The 22,646-nt window shown below is 44.7% G+C and overlaps 1 protein-coding gene across 2 annotated transcripts in view; it reads right to left on the bottom strand.

Annotated features, from left to right (window-relative positions):
- The window catches only part of RASGEF1C (RasGEF domain family member 1C), a 98,944-nt gene that overhangs the window by 44,695 nt on the left and 31,603 nt on the right, over nt 1-22,646 (bottom strand). Inside the window, exon 1 of one of the 2 annotated variants that reach the window (XM_064376615.1) lies at nt 8,350-8,529. The exons of the other annotated variant lie outside the window; for it this stretch is intronic. The gene's annotated coding sequence lies outside the window, so the exon portion shown is untranslated. Of the gene's footprint in view, nt 1-8,349; nt 8,530-22,646 lie in introns of those variants that run through there. 2 annotated transcript variants of the gene reach the window in all.

Here is a 22,646-nt window from a genome sequence, read left to right as displayed (position 1 = left end):
TCCAACTCCTGAGCTCAAGCAATCCGCCCACCTTCGCCTTCCAAAGTGTTGGGATTACAGGTGTGAGCCACCGCGCCCAACCCAGTTTTACTTCTTACATCTAGATCTTTGATTCATTCAGAGTTCATTTTTATATATGTTATTAGGAAAGGATCCAAGTTTTTTATTTTACATAAGATATGCAGTTTTCTCAGGATTACTGTTGAAAAGATTGTCCCCATTCAATGATCTTGTCATCTTTGTCAAAAATCATGGACAAAATATGTGAAGGTTTATTTCTGGACTCTATTCTATTCCACTGTCCCATGTGACTGTCTGTCTTTATGCCAGTACCATACAGTTTTGATTACTGTAGCTTCACAGTAAATTTTAAAATCAGGAAGTTTGAGTCCTCCATCTGTTCTCTTTCAAAATTGTTTTGGCTATTTGGGATAATTTGAAATTCCATATGAATTCTAGGATAGATTTTTATGTTTTGCAACAAAAATGCCATTAAAATTTTTATTGGGATTGCATTAAGTCTGCAGACAGCTTTGGGTAGTACTGACATCTCAACCATATTAAATCTCCCAATCCATGAATATAGGACACCTTTCAATTTGCTTGTCTCTTCTCTGATTTATTTCAGCAACATTTTGTAGTTTTCAGTGTTTAAGTCTTTCATCTCTTTGGTTAAATTTGTTCCTAAGTATGAATTCCTGAATTTATTCTTTTGGATATTCTTGTAAATGGAATTATTTTCTTACATTCCTTTTTGGATTGTTCATTGTTAGCATATGGAAACACGACTGATTTTTTTTTGGTGTTGATTTTGTATCCTGCTATTTTGCAGCATTTCTTAACTAGTTCTAACAGTTTTTTGTGAGCTCTTTATGGTTTTCTACATATAACATTATGTCATCTGCAAACAGAGCTAATTTTCTTCTTTTCCAGTTTGGATGTCTTTCATTTATTTTCCTTTCCTAACTGCTCTGGCTAGAATTTCTAGTACTATATTGAATAGAAGTGGTAAGAGTGGGCATCCTTACCTTAGTCCTAATTTTAGAGGAAAAGCTTTCAGTCTTTCACCATTGAATATAATGTTAGCTGTGCGTTTTTCTTTTCTTTTATTGCTCTGTTGCCTACGCTAGCGTACAGTGGCACAATATTGGCTCACTGCAACCTCTGCCTCCCACGTTCAAGTGAGTCTCTTGGCTCAGTCTCCTGAGTTGCTGGGACTACAGGCACATGCCATCACACCTGGCTAATTTTTGTAATTTTAGTAGAGATGGGGTTTCACTGTGTTGTCCAGGCTGGTTTCAAACTCCTGATCTCAGGTGATCCAACCTGCCTCGGCCTCCCAAACTGTTGGAATTACAGGTGTGAGCTGCTGTGCCTGATTATCTATGTGTTCTTCAAAGCCTTCTTGCTTTTCGCTAACAACGTTTTTTTAAACCCTATCCTATGTAGCTGTTAGATATGCTCACAGGCACGTAGTACATTCTATGTCCTTGTACTTTAACTAAGATATTTGTGCTAGACATACTCACAGGCACATAGTACACTCTATGTCCTTGTACTTTAATCGAGATATTTGTGCTATTACTTTTCTAAGTCCTTTCACAAGCAACTTCCTTATTTGGACTTCCTCTTTTCCTTTTGTTCTCCATTGCCTTTACCTATTCAAGAAAGTTTTAACTTATTAGCCAATCAGGTTCAGTTTTAGATCGTGAGGTCTGTCTCCAACCAATGGAGATCAGACACCGCAGGAAGGATGACCCCAACTGTGTAAAGGATAAATGTGTCTACTTTTCCTTTGTTTGTTGTACTCTCGTGGCAAGACTGCTGGCAAGGGTACCCCTTTTGCAGGAAGTAAAGACTGCCTTGCTGAGAGATCCTTTGTCCCAGTGCTGACCTTACTTTGCAGCACTGAAAATTTACATATAACAGGCATTCAATTTTGTTTAATGATTTTTCTGCATCAATTGAAATGATCATGTGTTTTTTTCTTCATTTTGTTAATCTATTGTATTACATAGATTGATTTTCATATGTTGAACCATTCTTGCATTCCAGGAATAAACCCCCCTTGTTCATGGTGTATAATTTTTTTAATATGCTGCCAAACTTGGTTTGCTAATATTTTGTTGAGGATTTTTGCATCATAAGGGACATTTACTGTAGTTTACTTTTCTTGTAGTGCTTCTATCCAGCTTTGGTTTCAAGGTAATGCTGATCTCATAAAATGAGTTAGGAAGTGTTTCTGCCTCTTTACTTTTTAGGAAAAGTTTAAGAAGTATTGATGATGGTTCTTTTTTAAATGTTTGGTAGAATTCACCAGTGAAACCACCAGGTCCAGGACTTTTTTGTGGTTGGAAGGCTTTTGATTACTAATTAAACTTCATTATCAGTTATAGATCAATTTAGAGTTTCTATATTTTTCATGATTTCAGTTTCTAGGAACTTCATCTAGAAATTTCAATTTGTTCAAATTTCCAATTTGTGGACAGAATTTTTCCTTGTACTCTTATAATCCTTTTAATTTCTGTAGAATTGGCAATAGTATCCCCACTCTCATTTTGGATTTTAACAACTCGAGTCATCTCTTTTTTATCAGTCAGTCTAGCTACAGGTTTGTCAATTTTGTTAATCTTTTTGAATAACCAACTTTATGCTTTAAAATTTTTTTCTATTGTTTTTCTATTCACTATTTTATTTATCTCTGCTCTAATCTTTATAATTTCCTTCCTTCTGCTAGCTTTGGGTTTAATTTGCTCCTCTTTTTCTAGTTCTTTACATTGTACGATTAGGTTATTATTTTGAGATCTTTCTTCTTTTTTAATGTGTTTACAGCTATAAATTTTCCATTAAGGATTGCTTTTGCTGTATCCCATGTGTTAGTATGTTATGTTTTCATTTTCATTAATCTATAAGTATTATCTAATTTTCCTTGGGATTTGTTCTTCAATGCCTAGGTTGTTTAAGAATGTGTTGTTTACTTTCCATAAATTTGTAAATTTTCCAATTTCCTTCTATTATTCATTTCTAATTTCGTCCTGTCATAGTTAGAGAGGATACTTTGTATGATAACTTTCTTTTAAAATTTATTGAGACTTAATATATGGTTTGTCCTGGAGAATATCCCATGTGCACTTCAGAAGATTGTGTATGTTGTTGTTGAGTAGAGTTCTGTGTATGTCTGTTAGACCTAGTTGGTTTATTGTGGTGTTTAAGTCCTTTATTTCCTTACTTACCTTCTGTCTGGTCATTCTATACATAATTGAGAGTGAGGTAGCAGCTGCTGAATACAGCTCAGTTGGGAAAGCCTTAGACTAAAGAGTGAGGTAGCTGTCCATTTCTCCTTTCAATTCTGCCCATTTTTGCTTCATATATTTTAATGGTCGGCTACTGGGTGCATACATGTTTATAACTGTTAAATCTTCTTGCCGTATTAAATTTTCATTGATATGTGATACCCTTCCTTGTCTCTGGTAATCTTTTTAAATTTAAAGTACTTTTTCCTGTCATTAGTGTGGCTGTTTTCACTCTTTTGGTTACTGTTTACATGAAATACCTTTTTCAGTCCCTTCATGTTTAACCTATTTATGACTTTAGATCTAAAATGAGTCTTTTGTAGACAATATATAGTTGAATCTTTTTAAAAAATCCATTCTGCCAATCTTTGTCTTTTGACTAGATAGTTTAATCCATTTCCTTTTTAAATAATAACAGTTAAGACAGGACTTACTCCTGCCATTTTGCTTTTTTTTTTTAATTGCCTTGTATCTTTTTGTTCCTTATTTCCTGCAGTACTATGTGCTTTTTTTTTTTTTTGTAGCGAAACCTTAATTCCTTTCTCATTTCCTTTTGTGTATATCCTATAGCTGCTTTTTTGTGGTTACCATGGGGATTACATTTAACATCCTAAAGTTATAACACTCTAATTTGAATTTAGCTTCAACTTCAATAGCGTTAAAAAAGACCCTGCTCCTATACAGCTCTGTCCCCACCCTGTTAGCTACTGATGTCATGAAATTATATTTTTATTACGTTCAAAAGCATAGACTAATGATTATTTCCTTAATGTGTTAGTCTCTTAAATAATGTGTTTAAAAAGTAGAGTTACAAATCAGTTACATGATGACTCACTTCTTTCTTGCTGCTCTCAGCATTCTCTATTTGTCTTTGTATTTTCCAGTTTGATTATAATGTGTCTCACTGTGGGTCTCTTTGAGTTTATCCTACTTGGTTCACTGAGTTTCCTGGATGTTTATATTCATGTTTTTCATCAAATTTGGGAAGTTTTCAGCCATTAATTATTCAGATAATTTCTCTATACCTTTTTCTCCCTTCTTCTTTTTCTGGGACTCTCACAAAGTGTATGTTGGTCTGCTTTATGGTATTGCATAGGTCCTATAAGTTCTGTTCACTTTTTTCAATCTTTTTTCCCCTGTTCCTCAGCCTCAATAATTTCAGTTGCCCTATCTTCAAGTTTGCTGATTCTTTCTTTAGTCTGCTCAAATCTGCCTTTGAAGACCTCCAGTGAATTTTTCATTTCGGTTATTGTACTTTATATCCCAAAATTTCTTTTTGGTTCCTTTTTATGTTTTCCTGTATGTTGTATTGGTAGTTCCATTTTGTTCATACACCTTTTTCTTGACCGCTACTTCTTGACTTCTTTGAACATCTTTAGGACAGTTGCTTTGAAGTCGTTGGCCTAATGAGTCTGTCACGGAGTCTTTCTCAGGGACAGTTTTTGTTGATTTACTTATTTTTTCTTCAAATGAACCATATTTTCCTGTTTCTTTATATGCCTTTTGGTATTTCTTTTGTAGCAAACTGGACATTTGACCCTTATGATGTGGCAACTCTTGAAATCAGATTCTCCTCCTTCCCCGGGGTTTGCTTTTGCTGTTTTTTTTTCAATAGGTTGCCCCTGTACTGGGATCAGCACGAAGTGTACATGTAAAGTCTTCTTGGGTCTTTTCTGAGGCTGCACCTTTCCCAGGGTAATTGCAGTACCTTTATAAACGTCCCCATATCTGTTGTTGCTTTTGAATGTTCTAGTCCTTAAATGCCTGGCTCCCAAATGGGGAAAAGGGAACAATTAAAGGGGAGGTCGTGGGGAATTTAAAGGTTCTGGTTCTTTAAATCTCCTGGAAGCCTATTCATCAAGTGGAGATTATAGCCATGGTGACCCACCTCTGTGTCTGCACATCCATGATCAGAGGCAGCGGAACACAGATCCCTGATACTGATATTTGGAGTGCAAGGTCTTTATGGCCCACCCTGGCTCCCAGAGGCTGTGTGTAAGCTGCTCCAGGAACACACCACAGCCTGCCGTGGGATTTGGGGGTGGCAGCTGCTACCATGTTAAGAGCTGAAATTGACCAGAATTAACCATGGTTTACTACCCAAGCCCTCCTCCGGAGCTGCAAGCTTTCAAACAGACTCCAGAATTTCAAAATAGTTATATCAGACAGATTCTGCCAGTTCATTTGTCATCTATACGAGAGACGGAATCCTGATGCTTCCTACTCCGCCATCTTCCCCGATTCCTCTTCATTACCTCTTTACCTGGCTATTGCTATTGTGTTTTGTATCTGGCTTTTTATAGCATCTTATTAGTTCTAATAGCCTTGGGGTTTGCAGAAGTCGATCATGTCTACAGTTAATGGTGATTTCATTGTCTCCCTTCTTGTGGTTAAACTTTTCTCCCTTTGCTTGTCACAATGCATTGAACAGAACTTGCTAGCAGAAACAATACTGGTAAGAGTAAGTGTCTTATATTGCTCTATCTGTCAATCAGGGTGAGGAGTGCTCTGGAAACAGAGCTGAAAGCCCTTCTAGGATGGTGTTCCCAGTCCCCCTCCTCCAAACCCAAAAGTTGGTTTGTTAGGAGGAGATGGGGCCACATAGCCCCGGTCAGCATGTGTCCTGGAAGCCCCTGAATGTTTGTAGCTAATTCTTCTCCTGCCATGAGAAAGAACTAACCAGTCCAGGGCCTTCTCAGAGCCCATGATTCAGTCTCTGTTCCGTTTTGCTTCTCTCTGTGCAGGGCTCCCAGAAGCTCTGAGAAGAGGCCTGAATTCTAAGTTTTCTTATAGGGCCCAGGCCAGGTCTGCCCCCTGGGCAGGTGTTTGGAGCCTCAGCTGGCTGTGCGCTCTGTTGCAAGGGCCAAATGAGCCTCTTTGCTTGGTATTACCTCTGCTCCTTCTTCAGAAACGGGGACAGGACTGTCCCCTTAAGGGATAGGGAGCTGAACTCAGCACTGTTTCCAAGGATCCGGGGTGAAGCACCTGCTCCATCTTACCCGGGCAGGTCTGAACTCCAGAACCTTAAGTTCAAAGAAGAAATAGACGCCATCATTCTGCAGAGTCCTTTGTTCTCGTATGTCAGTGTGACCTAATCCTTAAAATGGCCACAGAGGAACGGCTGCCCTACGGGGAGTCTTTCCATAGGGGAAAGACTGTTTATTCGTAACAGAGGAATAAACCCAGACACTCAAGGGTAAAGTGGGGTGGACAAGGTTACCAGCTGCTGACTGGTGGACTGGGCTGGACTGCTGGGCTCTTGACTCCAGGGCTCAGCTCCTGGCCCTGGTCCTTTGAGGGTGCATTGGTAGAGCCTGAGTGGAAGACAGACTTGGCCTGAAGGTTCAGCAGGGAACCCGGACGGTGGCACTAGGAGCTGAGGGACAAGCTGAATACTGACAACCTGAGCTCCAGTGTGCTCTGGCCTCCAGGAGGCAGGGAGCTTCCGGGCAGCCCCTGATGGACTAAGTGGAAGGAGAGGCCTCAGACCACAGCCCAGCCCCTCACTGACCTTGCACAGAAACCTCAATGGAGGAAAGCCCCCGACCCTGAGTATGGGTCTGGACCATACCAGCTCGTGCCTGGCTGCCTCGAGCAGTGGTAGCATCATGTTCAGGCTCCAAAAACCTCTGAGTTCCTCCTTTTCTGTCTCCCTGGAAGAGCCTAGAGCTTGCACACACATTTCATTCCCGTTTGGGTCCCATGAAGGGCTCCTCCCTGCTCCCTGATGTCTGAAGGGATGCTGTGGGGGAAATGTGGCCTCCCCAGGCTGAGCCCAGGTCTGCCTGCGGAGGCTGACAGTGCCCCTGGCCTCGCCTTCAGAAGGGTAACGGGCTTGGCTGTGAGGACAGGATTGGCCTGAGTTATTCTTGGGCTCCATATGGCCTTCAACTCCTGCCGACAGATCCCACTGTTCCCCTCAGGAAGCTCTTGTTTCTGAGCACTCAGGGCCGGGCTTGCAGGCAATCTGTCGGATGCAAGGCGACAGCACCAAGACCCACGGCAGATTGGTCGCTAAATATAGAGCTCTCCCAAGAGGGCAAGTCAGCCTCTCTCCCACTCCGTCTTCCATCCTGTCCCTTACTCTTGGCCTGTGTTCTCAATTATGTCCTCAGGACATACTTCTGGAAGGAGAGGCATGGCCCACTCCCTCCCCAAACCACAGGGAAGGGATTTTGTTTTGCCTCCCAACCCGCATGCTGCCTTGCCTTCAGGAACTTCTCCCTGCTGGCTAGAGCCTGAGTCAGGTTGGGAACCTGAGTTGTGGCCAAGAGGGCACTGTCCCTCCTCTCGCTGCTGAGCAAGTGACCAGCCTATCCATTAAAGCAAAGCCTGAGTGTTGCTTTGAGAAAATTACGATTATTATTATCATAACATGAACATTGGTTCCCAGGACCTAGGCTAATAAAAAGAGCATTGCCAGTACCTTAAAATTCCTACTTCACCTTCCTCAATTAGTCCCACTCCTCATGCCCCTAACCTCTAGACGAGACCATCCTGACTTTTGTGCTAATTGTTCCCTTGCTTTTCTTTATAGTTCCACCTGTGTATTTATCCCCAAATACCCTGCCTAGTTTGAAAGCGGAGGGCAGGCACACGCTGGTGGTGCAAGCAGAGGGCAGCACTGCCCCTGCTGGATGGAGGACCCACGAGGTGCGTGGATCAGTCTCCAGGCTGTGGTCTGACTCCTGCTTCTCTGGGAGCTGTCAAAGCCCCTCCAGGGGAAGTAGTGAGCAAGGTTGCAGGGGTGTCTTGGGAAACACGAGGCTCAGCACAGTTGGGTGCCTGGCAGGACCAAGATGGGGACAAAGTGTTGGACTTCTGTGATAAATAACTGTTATCCAAAATATACAAAGGGCCAGAGATAGTGGCTTACACCTGTAATCCCAGCACTTTGGGCAGCTGAGCAGGCGGACTGCTTGAGTCCATCAGTTCAAGACCAGCCTGGGCAACATGGTGAGACCCCATCTCTACTAAAAAATACAAAAAATTAGCTGGGCGTGGTGGTGTGCACCTGTAGTCCCAGGTACTTGGGAGGCTGAGGTGGGAGGATTACCTGAGCCTAGGAAGTTGAGGCTGCAGTAAGCCGAGATTGTACCACTGCACTGCAGCCTGGGAAACCAGAATGAGACCCTGTCTCAAAAAAAAGTAAATAAAATAAAACATACAAAGAAATCTTACAACCTAATAATAAGAAAACAAACAACCTGATTAATAAATGTGACAAAGACCTTAACAGACACCTGACCACAGAAGATATAGACAGAAAATGAGCATTTCCAAAGGTGCTCAATATCGTCTGTCATCAGGGAAATGCAAATTAGAACAAGATACCACTACACACCTACTAGAAGGGCCAAAATCCAGATCACTGTCACCACCAAATGCTGGTGAGGATGGGGAGCAGGAATTCTCATCATTGCTGGTGAGAGGGCAATACGGGACAGGTGCTTTGCAAGATAGCTTCGCAGTTTCTTACAAAACTAAACATTCTCTTACCATATAATCTAGCAATCTCATTTCTTGGTATTTACCCAAAGGAGTTGAAAATTTATTTCCACACAATAACCTACATACAGGTGTTTCTAGCAGCTTTATCATAATTGCCCAAACTTGGAAGCAATCAAGATATCCTTCTAGGTGAGTGGATAAATAAACTGTGGTACATCCATCCAAGTGCTAAAAAGAAATGAAGTGTCAAACCATGAAAAGACATGAAGGCAATGTAAATGCATATTACTAAGCAAGAGAAGCCAGTCCAAAAAGACTATGATTCCAACTAGAAGACATTCTGGAACATGAACATTTATGGGGACAGTAGAAAGACCAGTGGTTTCTGGGGTTAGTGGGGAGGTAGGAATGAATAGGTGGAACACGGAGGATTTCTAGAGCAGTAAAACTATTCTGCGTGACACTATAATGGTGGATATGTGACATTATACATTTTTCAAGTCATAGAATGTACAGCATCAATCATGACCCCCTAAGGTGAACTGTGGACTCTGGGTAATAATGATGTAGCAATGTAGGTTTATCAGTTGTAACAAATGTACCATTCTGGTGGCCTCTCTGTGTGGTGGCAGGTGGATACAGTAAATGTCTACTTTCTGCTCAGTTTTGCTGTGAATCTAAAACTGCTCTAAAAAATAAAGCCTATTTTTTAAAAAGATGGCTTGAAGGGAGCGGGAGTCTTGGTGATGATCATCTACTTCCCGGCTCACGGGGCTGCAGTGGGGCTCAGTTGCCCTCTGCATGTGGTGCAAAGCTGTTAGACTGAGATTGCCTTTCACCATCCTCCAAGAGATTCCTTCTCCTTTGTGTGTTGGACTCCTGTCTCCTGTATTTAACATCTTCTTTCTTGGATTGATCTTTCATTTTAATGGAGCACATCCTCTAGTAGCTTTCTGAGAAGAGGTGCTTAGGAAGTAAATGTCTAAGATCTCACATGCCTACAAACATTCTCATTTTACCATCACACTTGCTAGTATGTTCAGGAGGGCATAGAATTCTAGATTGGTGCTCATCTGTCTTCACAATTTTGAAGGCACTGTTTTCTAGCTTCTCTCTGAACTTTGTAGAATTTTCCTTGATCCAGTAGGGTGACCCATCATGCTGGTTTGCCTGGGACTGTTCTAGTTTTAGTACTGAAAATCCTGCATCCCAAGAAAAACCCCTTAGTCCCAGGTAAACCAAGCCAGTTGGTCGCCCTAGTCCCAAGTCTTTTGAAATTTCAGAAGGATGTGCCTTGACACAGGCCTTTCTATGTCCCTCGTGTGGAGCACTTTCCAGGCTCACAGGCTAGGAGCTCATGCCCTTCAGTGCTGGGAAACTTTCCTAAATCATTTCATGGATGGTTTCCTCTCCATTTTCTCTGTCTGGAATTCTTAGCACTTAATGTTGGACACCCTGGACTTGTCCTCCAATTTAAAAAATCTGCTTTCCTAGTTTCCATTACAAAATCTTAGTGTTCTACATTCTGAAAGCTTTTCAATTTTATCTTCCAAATCTTCTTTTATTTCTGCTGACATGTTATTAATTTCTATGAGGTCTTTTTTTTTTGTCCTTTGAATGTTACTTTTTTTTCCCCCAGAGATGTAATATCTTCCCTTACCTCTCTCAGAATATTAGTAAGAAGTTTTTCTTTTTTTAATTTTTTTGGAGACAGAATCTCACTCTGTTGCCCAGGCTGGAGTGCAATGGTGCAATCTTGGCTTACTGCAACCTCTGCCTCCTGGGTTCAACCGATTCTCCTGCCTCAGCCTCCTGAGTAGCTGGAACTATAGGCGTGTACAACTATGCCTGGCTAACTTTTTGTATTTTAGGGGAGACAGAGTTTCACCACGTTGCCCAGGGTGGTCTCAAACTCCTGACCTCAGGCAATCCACCCGTCTCAGCCTCCCAAAGTACTAGGATGGCAGGCATGAGCCGTCGCGCCTGGCCGGAACAAGTTTTATTTGAAATTTTCTTCTTCCTGCATTGCCTTTGTTTCCTCCAATTCGCCTTTTTTCCTCGTTTGCCCTGGTCGCTGTCTGCCATGCCGGAAGCATTCACTTAGAAGTCTGGGACTCCTTGGCCACCACATAGAGACTGAGACTGATTGGATGCTTCAAGGGAGATGATGGGGCTGTGGACGAGCTCGCAGTGGGGAGGGCACTTGGGGGAACTCTGATCCTGAAGTTGGGAGCACCCCCGAATTGATCCACAGGCTGGGGATTCGGCTTCCTAAGGTCTGCTCTATCGTTGGCTACTTACCCACTTGCTTTCACTTTGTCTGTTTATTTTGACAGAAGTCCCATTGGTGCACTTCAGCGAGGTTTCGGGAGGGACCACGTGTGCAGCCAGCCCTTCTGATGCTCTCTTGCCAGTGGGACTGGAGGTTGAGCAGATGAACGTGAGCTGCTGTGGCTGCCCAGCCAACAAGCGGAGGCAGGAAGCCAAGCTTTGAGCACATGGTTTGAATCCTGAGTCTAGCTGCACTCGAAGTTAGCCCTGCTCGTAGAACCTCGATACCACAAATTTGCCCCAGGTGATGATACTCCTGCCTGCACGGCTTGTTTATCTCACGGAAGGGGCACCAGTGGAGAGGTCTCTCTGGGTGCCACTTCTTTTTTAACTTGGAGGTGCTTCCTGCAAATCTCTGTTCCTGGTGACTCAGTAGAGTGTCCGTCCCAGGCCCCTTCTACAAGAAGCCATTTGGCTCTTTCTGGACCTGAGGGGTAGTCAGGGGTCACTGAGGCCTCCAGGGTCCAAGTCAGGGCACCCACTCACCTTCCATTTTGCAGTTGGCTCTGGGGCCTCCAGACTGGACACCCTCTGCTCCAGGTGCCTGGGCATGTTGCCCTGTGAGCCTACAGACCTTCCTCCAGGTGGTGCACAAGGGGTGGGCTCCATGCTGCGGAGGGCATCCCCTCTATTGGTGACATACACTGACCACCAATCACTCCACCACTTGGGGTCATTCCACCCGGCTCCCCGAGGCAGGGAAAGGCTGCGTGCATCCGTATTTCTATCCTAATGCCCTTCCAGCGTCATTCCCATCACACTGTCAGCTTTGCCTCGGGGAAGGAAACCTGGCTCCTAATTTCAGTAGGCCACACATATGTCTGTCATCAGTGTTAGGAAAACTTTTAATGCTAAAAACTACAAAATTAACCTCTAGATAGGTGCACAGTGGAGAAAACAGCGAGCAGAAGAGTATCTGCTCCACTAAGGGTCTCACATCAGCAAGAAGTCGTGCACAGCTTGAGAATCCCCGGGTAAAACCACGCAGATCCCTGGCATAATCACGCTTCCTACAAGTGCTTGAAGGCACTTTCCTCTGAACGCTGATTTTTGCACGCACCTTTACAGCATCTGTATTTACACCATAACACAATGCGGCGATACAGAGGGAACCGTGTCAGCAGCACATGACAGAAAACCGAGGAAGGGGCGCATGCCCGCATTTGGCACAGCCCTGGAAGCTTGTGGGTGCAAAGAGAGGTGGGGAAGAGACCCATCACTAAACATAGGGGCCCACTGCCCCACTCACGCAGGCCAGGCTGGGCCCAGAGCCTGGGGGAAGAAGCCGTAGCAGAGAGCAGAGAAAGACGGGACAGCTCCAGCGACGTGAGGAGCCAGAGCAGCCAGGTGGGAACTGCCCAGAATGCGGCTCACCAGATGGGGCTGGGGCCATTGCCTGGAGGCGCCTGGAGGACCTGACCCAAGCTCTGCGGCCCTGGACACCAGCCTGGGGAGGACAGATGTCTACACTGACTGGGATCCGGGGCTGTGAGGGCGGCGCTGCAGGACCCCGGGCGGAGCGCAACAGGGGAAGCACGTGCAGCCTCCCCGCCCACCACACCTCCAACCCCCAACCCCACCCCGTGGCTCCTGGAACACCAATGTGGCTATGCATTCGAAGAATCTCTGCCGAGAGCCCTCTCCCTCCCGCATGTGGCTGACGCCCCCTGCCCTCATTCAGCTCACGGACAGTCTTAGGCCACGTCGCACAGACCTGCCTTCGGGGGGTCCCTCCACATTACATTGCTGAGGCTACTTTCTCACAGCCCCTGCCACTGACTGAGCTTCTCCCGTCTGCTTATCTCTTCTCTGCCTCCCCACAACACTGGGAGCCTTGGGACAGGGTCTGTCACATCCATGGCACTGTCCCCAGGTCTGGGATGTGCTAGGCACGTGGTGGATACCCAAAAACAAGTTTGAGACAAATTAATCGGTGAGTGGATACATGACCATATATGAGGTCCTGTCTGACCGCTGACCTTCAGGATGGCCTCATGTTCCCCCACCGAGCTAGCAAGCCTGGGACAGGAAGGTCCTGGGTTGTCTAGCGCTGGCCCGTAGACGGATGTGAGCACTGTCCAAAGCCACCAGCTTCCTGGCTTCCTACTTACAGGCCCTGCCTCCCTCTCTGAAAATCAGGACGTTGTCTGCTTGTCTCTAGCCACTTTTCAACCCCTATCGTCCTGGGTCATGGGTGTGGCATTGACCCCTGAGTTCTCAAAGCAGCAGGGTAAAAATCCAGCTGGGCTGGGCAGTGGAGAAACTGAGTCCCAGAGAGAGGACATTTGCACCCAGTGCATTGGCACTTAGGTCCGAGCTCTGACGTCACCCCTAGGACCCACGGCTTGGGTGTGTAACTGGAGGGGCCGCAGGCTGGGAGCCAGGTGGCCTTTCACAGGCAGCCATGTGGGGCAGACCCAGGTGCGAGTCTCAGATTCTTCGAGCTAAAAATGGAACCGCCCTCCTGGCTTAGATCCCTCTCTATTACCCCAAGCATCTTAAAGCCAGACAGCCCTTCCACATTTAATAAACAAGCTCCCCTCACCACATTAAGGAACTTTTTACAAGTGTAAATTGTCATAAATAAATTTATGTTTATTATTAGCCACAGTTTGGTGTTTTTAGCTATTCTAGTTCCTTGGTCTTCCCATATACATTTTAGAATTACTGTATCTCCACAGAAAATTCCTGCTGGAAGTTTTATGAGAACTGCATTAAGAGAACTAATATCTTTACTACCTTGAGTCTTCCAATCCATGAACACAGTGTGTCTCTATGATTACTTGGGTCTCCTCTGATTTCTTTCATCTCGTATGAATCTGGCAATCTGTGTGCGGGATCTGTATGCCGAAAACTATGAAATGAAATTTCATAATGGAAGCTTTCAGCATACAGATCCTGCACACAGATTGCCAGATTCATATCTAAGCGTAGCTACAGCAAACAATTGTATTTTAGATGTTGGCTACCAATTGTTCATAGCAAGGGAAATACCTTGTATCCTGGGATCTTTAGAAACATACGCATTAATCTAGGTTTTCTTCTCCTTGGGATTTTCTAAGTAGAAAATTATCATGTTGCTGTAAACAGAAAGTTTTATTTCTTGCTTTCCAGTCTGTACACCTCCTTTCCTCCCACCACACCCTCACTTTTTTTTTTTCAGCCTATTGCACTGGCTAGAACTTCCAGTAGGATACTGATCGGAGGGGTGAGAGTGGACAATCAACTTGTTCCTGATCTTAGGGAGAAAATATTCAGTCTTTTACCATTAAATACAATATTAGTGGTAGGTTTTATGGAAATGCCGTTTATCAGATTGGGGAAGTTCCCTTCTGTCCCTAGTTTGCAGGGGGCTTTTATCATGATGGATGCTAAATTTCCCTTGAAACTTCCTTTCTTAACTGTGGTTCAATACCTTTTCTGCATCAATTGCTATGACGCTTTTCTTCTTTACATTGTTAGTATGATAGACTATATTGATTAATTTATAAATACTAAGCCAGTATTGCATTCCCAGGATAAACCCCACTTGGTCCTGGTATGTCTCTCTATAGATATATCTATAATCTATACATGCTGCTGAATTTTATTTGCTATATTTTGCTGAATATTTTTGTTCATAAAAGACATTGGTCTCTTTGTTTTGGTTTTGATTTCAAAAGACCAAGTCTCTTCTATTTTCTGAAACAGACAGGATAGAATTGTTATTTATTTATTTCTTTCTTTTTTTTAAAGACAGGGTTTTACCATGTTGGCCAGGCTGAGTGTTGAACTCATGACCTCGTGATCCACCCACCTCGACCTCCCAAATTGTTGGGATTACAGGCATGAGCCACTGAGCCTGGCCAGAATTGTTATTTCTTTTTAAATAATTGGTAGAATTTACCACTAAACCATCCTTTCTTGGAGATTTCTTTTTCTAAAATTTGAAATTATAAATTCAAGGTCTTTAATGGTTATAGGACTGTTTAGGTTATCTATTTCATCTAAAGTGAGTTTTGAAAGTTACTTGCTTTCAAGGAATTGGTCCCTTTCATCTCAGTTGTCAAATTTATGTGTGTAGAGTTGTCATATCATTGCTTTGTTACCCTTTTAATGTCTGCAGATCTCTAGTGATATCCCTACTTTCATTCTTGACCTTTGTGTCTTCTGTCTTTTTTTTCTTTGTCTGTCTCACTAGAGATTAGTCAGTTTTATTGATCTTTCTAAAGAACCAGCTTTTGGTTTCATTGATGTTCTCTATCATTTTCTATTTTCAATGTCATTGATTTCTTTTCTTTTCTTTTCTTTTTTTTGACATGGAGTTTTGCTTTTGTTGCCCAGGCTAGAGTGCAACGGTGCCATCTTGACTCACCACAACCTCTGCCTCCAGGGTTCCAGCGATTCTCCTGCCTCAGCCTCCCAAGTAGCTGGTATTACTTGCTACCATGTAATGGTATTACATTGTGCCACCATGCTCGGCTAATTTTGTATTTTTTAATAGAGACAGAGTTTGTCCATGTTGGTAAGGCTGATCTCAAACTCCCGACCTCAGGTGATCCGCCTGCCTTGGCCTCCCAAAGTGCTGGGATTACAGGCCTGAGCCACCATGCCCGGCCTCAACATCATTGATTTCTACACTTATTTTTATCATTTCCTTCTTATGTTTGCTTTGGGTCTACTTTGATATTCTTTTTCTAGTTTCTTAATGTGAAATTTCAATGATTAATTTGAGATCTCCCTTTCTAATGTAAAAATTGAATGCTACAAGTTTCTTCTTAAAGTTTTTTTCATTGACAGTAGATAATTGTATCTATTTATGGAGTACAATGTGATGTTTTGATATAAATTACTCACTTTAAGCATTGTTTTAGGTATATCCCACAGATTTTAATACACTGTATTTTCACTCATTTAAAAATGTTTTTGAATTTCCCCTGAGAAATCCATTCTTACCTATGAATTATTTAGATATGTGCTTAATTTATAAGTGTTTGTTCTAAGATTTCTGTTATTGTTCTATCTTTGATTTCTGATCTAATTCCATTTTGGTTAGAGAACATATTTTATATGAGTTCAATCTTTCATAGTTGTTAAGGTGTGTTTTATGTTCCAAGATATGGTTTTGGTGAATATCCCATTTGCAATTGAAAAGAATGTATATTCTGCTGTGGTTGGGTAAAGTTTCTACAGATGTCAATTAACTCCAGTTGGTTAATTATATTGTTCAGTTCTTCTATATCCTTGCTGATTTCTGTCTCCTACTAAGAGAGGAGTGTTGAAGTCTCTATATTTGTGGATTCATCTATTTTGTGCCTTTCATTTCTGTTTTGCTTCATGTATTCTGAAGCTCTGTTGTTAGGTGCATGCATATTTAGGAGTGTTATGTTCTCTTTGTAAATGACTCTTTTATCATTATGGTGGTAATTTTCTTTGCTTTAAATTCTATTTTGTCTGTTATTAATATAGCCACTCTGGGTTTCTTTTAATTATTATTTTCCTGGCATATCCTTTTCCCGTTCTTTTTCTTTGAACCTATCTATGCCATTATATTTGAAATGAGTTTCTTTTTGGTAGCATAAATTTGGATCATTTAAAAAATCCACTCTGGCAGTTTCTGTCCTTTGATGGGTAGTCTGAAGACTTTATAATTACTATATTTATTGATATGTTTGAATGAAGGTTATTATTTTATTTTATTAAATAAACTTTTTAGAGCAGGTTTAGGTTCACAGCAGTGATTTTCTTTTTAAATTTTTGTTTTAAATTTTAGGCCAGGGTTGGTGGCTCACAGCTGTAATCCCAGCACTTTGGGAGGCTGAGGCAGGCAGATCACCTGAGGTCAGACCATCTCAGCCAACATGGTGAAACCCCGTCTCTACTAAAAATACAAAAATTAGCCAAGCCTTGTGGTTTGTGCCTGTAATCGCAGCTACTCAGGAAGCTGAGGCAGGAGAATCACTTGAACCCAGGAAGTGGAGGCTGTAGTGAGCCAAGATTGTGCCACTGCACTCCAGCCTGGGTGAAAAAGTGAGACTATGTCTAAAAAAAAAAAACTTGTTCCCTTTTATGCCTTCTTTTGAATATATGAACATTTTTAGTATTCCATTTTAATTTTTCCAATTTTTGTATACTTTTTCCATGGCTGCACTAGAGATTACAACATATATATGTTTAATGTTTCACGGTTTATTTAGAATAAATATTCCATCACTTCAAGTGGAATATAGAAGCTTACCACCCGTAGGTATGCAGTTTTACGCTCCCTTATTTATACCATAGGTCTACATACGTTGAAAATGTCATCTGATGCTGTTATTTTCATTTCCAACCATCGATCACACTTAAACAATTCAAGAGGGACAGAGGAGTCTATTATATTTACACAGAGAGTTACTGTTTCTGTTGCTCTTCCTTCACTCCCGATGTGTGTGTCCTTCTAGTGTCACTTCCCTTCTGCTAGAAGAACTTCTGTGAGCAATGCTTGCAGAGCTGTTCTGTTGGCAATACGCCCTCTTAGCTTCCCTTCACCCGAGTGTGCCTTATATCACCTTCATTCCCAAAGAATTTTTTTGTTTTTTTGAGTTTCACTCTATCACCCAGGCTGGAGTGCAATGGCACGATCTTGGCTCACTGCAACCTCCACCTCCTGGGTTCCGGCGATTCTCCTGCCTCAGTCTTCTGAGTAGCTGGGATTACAGGCACCCACCATCATGCCCAGCACATTTTTGTATTTTTAGTAGACATGGGGTTCACCACGTTGGCCAGGCTGGTCTCGAACTCCTGACCTCAGGTGATCCACCCACCTCAGCCTCCCAGAGTGTTGGGATTACAGGCATGAGCCACTGCTCCCGGCCCCGAAGAATATTTTTAATAGATGTAGGATAATTAGAACTCTTGTTCCACTTACTTCTGGGTCCTATGGTTTCTGAAAGAGCGTCCACAGTCATTTGAACCATTCTTCTCTTATAAGTAAAATATCATTTTTCTCTGACTGCTTACAATATTTTTTCTTTGGCTTAATTTTCAGTAGTTTGATTATGCTGTATCTTGGCATGGAGTGTTTTCGTGTTTTATTCTGCTTGAGATTCATCCTGTCTTAGGGGTTCTTGAACATGTGAGTTTATGTCTTTGACTAAATTGGGCGGTTTGCAGCTATTGTTTTTTCAAATGCTTTTTTCTGTACTGCACTCCTTCTCTTGTCCTTCTGAGACTCTAGCGACACAAATGTTAGAGATTTGCTATTGTCCCCCAGGAGGCTGAGGCTCTTAATTTTTCTTTCAATTTCTCTCTGTTGTTCAGATTGGATCATTTCTGTGTCAGTATCTTCAATATCCTTGATCCTTTCCTCTGTCATCTCCATTCTGCTATTAAGTCCAGCCAGTGAGTTTTAAAACTTTGTGGGAGACTGAGCCAGGAGAATCATTTGAACTTGGGAGGTGGAGGTGCAGTGAGCCAAGACTGTGCCACTGCACTCCAGCCTGGGTGACAAAGTGAGACCCTGCCTCAAAAAATAATAAACTAAAAAAATAAATAAAATAAAATTTTGATTATTGTATTTTTCAGTTCTAAGATGTCCATTTGCTTCTTCTTTATATCTCTTTTTTCTTATCTGTGTGTTTCAAGAACATTTGCCCTTACTTACTCCAGCAGTTTAATAATGGCTGCTTTAAAGTCTCTGTCAGATAATGCCAACGTCTGTTTCATCTTAGTGTTATCTATATGCTCATTATCTTTTCCTGTGCAGGTTGAAAGTTTCCTACTTCTTCACAGGTCACGTAATTTTGAATGGTCTGCACATTTTGAATACTATGCTGTAGAATTCTGGGTCTTGTTTGAATCTCTATGGAGAATACTTATATTTTTGTTCTAGCAGGTAATTGACCCAGAAGGGCTTGGGCCAAAAGTGTAGGCTTCTGTGGGTTGTGGTTCAATGTAAGTTCTGTTTTCAAAGTCACTGAGTTGGTCTTTAAATTCGTGGGCTACCTAGTGGCCAGTCTGAGAGCTGGGCAGTGGTTTATTTTGTATTATAGTTGTCAAAGCCATGATGGGTCAGAGCCATGCTCCTGGAGCTGAAGGATAAGCCCAGGAGTTAATAAACAACTCTATGGGATTGCTTTCCTGAGCAATCTTTATGGTATTTTCCAGTTTCCTGGGGCTTCCCATTTCCGTCATTGAGCCAGAAAGCTAGGGCTCGGCACTTGCCATGGCTATGCCTGATTCCAGGGCCAAGAGGTGGGGGACGGAGAGTGAAAGAGAAGCCAGGAGTTCATCTTCCTGGGGGCAACAGCTCCTCCCCTCAGAGAGGAAGGCCTCTCCTCTTTTGGAATTTTGGGCTCCTGCAGGGCCTATGCAATGTTCCCATAGGATTACTTGTGGGCTGGGATATGAGAGAGCAAAGATTTTTAAAAATAGACTTTCTCCATGCTCTCTCTGTGAGTAATAAAACACCCTCCTCCTGTGCCTCAAACCAGAAGCAGCAGGTTTCTCCTGGAGTTCACTGTTAGTGTGCTGTCCATCCAGGTTCCATGCAGGCTTGGTGATACCAGGGAACAAATGGCAAACTTCTACCAGCTGCGTAGTACTCCAAGTTCCAGTTTTCAAAGCCCTCAAATAGCTGCTCTATGCATTCCACTGGTTTTAAGCTGCATTCGATGGGGGACAGAGTGGAGTATGCTCAGATCATCCCAGAACCACAAAGCTGCTGTTGATATTTACATTGCAATTTCATTCATTTTAAAAATAAATAATGTTGGCTTTCTTTACATTAATGTTTGTGATCACTTTCTATTTATGGGAAGTGATACTGATGATTTAGGTTGGCATATAATATTTCATTACAAAATATATTTGAAAAATGAGCTGATTTTATGGAAAAAAGTAAGCAAGACTAGAACAGACCTACCTCTCTGCTGGCTGCCTCCCGAACAGGCCATCCACACACCTGCCTTAGAGTAAGGGCCTTCACGGTCCCCTCTGTTTGGAACACCTCCCCGGCCCCTTCCTCCTGTGTCTGCTCCTGGAGGAAGTGTTCGAAGATGCAGTGGTTGGGGCAGGGGCCCATGTATTTTGGAGGCAGCCACTAGATGAAGTGAGTGAGGTGAAGGAAAGGTCCTCCGAGCAACAGGGTTGGAGGAGACGGACCGCTGAGGGCTGGTCAGCTGGGAGAGGGGGCTGGGAGGACGTGAGCAGTGGGGGCAGGAGGGTGGGCTCCTCCCTGAGCCTCAGTTTCTCCTATACACAAGGAGGATCATGAGCATGGAGAGGCTGTGCACCTGTGTGCCCAGCACAGCATGGGGCCTTGGTCTGCACCGTCAGTGGCTATGTCACACAACCCACCACGGTCCTTCTCCTGGCCCCATGTGTCCCCGCGGATGGGGCTCCAAGCCCACCTCTCTGGCCAGGGCCTCAGTTCTCCCCTCGTCCTCCTCCTGCACAGGCTGCCTTCCCGCCCCTCCATGCTTGCTGTCCCCCTCCTGCACTCCCTGCTCCCAGGCCTCTGCCGGGCAGCTGTTTGCCCCTCTTAGAGGCCTTCCCTGACCACTGCTCCATACGGCACTTGCTGCTCAGTCCCTCTCCACCCTGGACCCCGTTTCATTTTCCTCGTGGCTTTTCTCCAAATCCAAATCCGTGTGTCTCCCCAGGGAGTGTGAGCTCCTCTGGGGCACCACCTTGCCTGTTCCTGCTCTCGGCTGCACCCCAGCACTAGAGCAGGGTTCAGCGAAAGCCAGCTGGATGAATGATGAGTGAGTCACTGAATGACAGCCCCTGGGATACGGCAGGGGACCAAGCCAGGCAGTGGGGAGGGGGGTGGGGGTGAGAGCTCAGGGGGCCCTGGCCAGGGCTGAGGCTGACAGCGGTGACCCGGCTGCTACTGCAGGGCTGCCAGCCAGGCAGCAGGCAGCTGCAGGAGGGGCACGGGCATGTTCTGTGAGGGAGAAAACAAGCGTCCTATTTACCATGAAAATGAATATCGGGCTCTGTGTGGAAGTCCCACTTGCCACTGAGATGTGTGAAGCCAGCAGGGCTGGGGACACAAGTTGTAGCAGTCTCATTCAACTCCCCACCCCCCAGCCAAGGGGACCATCCTTCCAGCCCCCGTGCTACACAGCTGCTGCCTGGTCCTCACCTGCCCCGCGGGAACCACTGCCCTGGCCAGGCTCACTGCCCTCCTGATACCTGCCAAAGTCACCATCTGGTTTCCTCTCCCATCAAACCTTCCAGAGGTCCCTGCAGCCCCCAGGGCTGCGGTCGCAAGCCATACCGGCCCCCTAGCAGTGCTCCCCATTTGCCCCTGTCCTGCATGGGGCCACCAGACCTCTCCCTCCTGGGCCTGCCTGCCCGGCACGGGCCTCGGAGCCCCTCTCTGCCCAACAGACAAAAGGGCTTCACAGGTGTCTTATGGCACACCCCTGTCCCGCTCCGCTTGTCTTCAGGGCCAAAGTCAGAACATGGTAGCAGCTGTGGGCCTGCCCACAGTCGGGGGTCCCTGCTCCTGTCCCCCGTCCCCAATCCCCACCTTGCCTGGGGGCCTCTCCCTGCCTGGAGAGTGGAGAGGAGGGGCTGTTGGCACTGCTGCTCCAAACTGGAGTCCCTGAATCCCGGAAAGCATGCGGACGGCCCAGGTCAGAAAACGCAGCCAGAGTTGCAGGACTCAGGGACCACACTGTGAGACATGGCCGGGCTCCCCCGTGCAGGCACCCTGTGGCCTTCCCCCAGCCCAGGAGTGGGAATCCCTCAGGCTTCACATCTTCAGAAAGGGAGGAGCCAGGGGAGAACAGGGAGGAAAATCGTTCTCAGAAGCTTAGGATCTGAGACTCCACAGCTGTGGGAGCCTGGGACTTTCTGTTTCGGAGGATCTGGAAGAAATGTGACCTGCTTCTGGGGAGGGGAGGGCAGGCCCTAAACTGCTGATTCCAGAGGCCTCGTGTCCAGACCTGAAAATGGGTGAAAAACGGACATGAATGAGGACCACGGTCCTCCTTCTACTGCCCGGAGAATCCAACCCACCCATGAGAGGACAGGAGACGGTGCAGTGACAAGCACCCAGTGCCCTCAGAGCCCGCCTCTTAGGCCAGGGGACGTGCTGAAATAACTGTCACATGCGTGGACTGTCTGTTCCAGGGCAGGCCTCCACAGCACTCTCACTCAGGCCCTGGGCCCCAGCCTGTCCCCCGCAGGTCGGCCTGAGCTGCCTGCACACCTGCATCATTGCAGCGGGCATCTTGCAGGGACGCCGGCATATAGAGCAAAAATAGCCAATTCTGTCTCCAAGTGACTGCATGCGTCACCCACAGCTCCTGACAAACAACCTCTTTGGCACTCTAGAGAACAGTGAACACGTAGCAAAAATTAACACTTTGTTTTCCCCTGCGGCTTCTGGGAGCCGATTCAAAGCGTGATCTTGGGAGGTAAGCCTGTGAGGCCGGACCTGCTTGGCAGCCAAGGTCTGGACCAACTGGGGTCTTCTCCACTGCCTGGCCAGGGGGTGGGCCCCTCAGCTTTCGGAGCATCAGCTTCCACATCTGTAAAGTGGGCTCATGAGACCCATGCTATAGGTGGGCTACTGGGTTAGGGGTGGGGTCAGCGGGT

This window comes from Aotus nancymaae, unplaced genomic scaffold (genome assembly GCF_030222135.1).
Source record: "Aotus nancymaae isolate 86718 unplaced genomic scaffold, 86718_ANA_hifiasm-v0.15.2.pri h1tg000015l_1, whole genome shotgun sequence".
Taxonomy (NCBI): domain Eukaryota; kingdom Metazoa; phylum Chordata; class Mammalia; order Primates; family Aotidae; genus Aotus; species Aotus nancymaae.
Note: the sequence above shows the minus strand (reverse complement) of the source record. Positions and strands in the feature narration are given on the sequence as shown.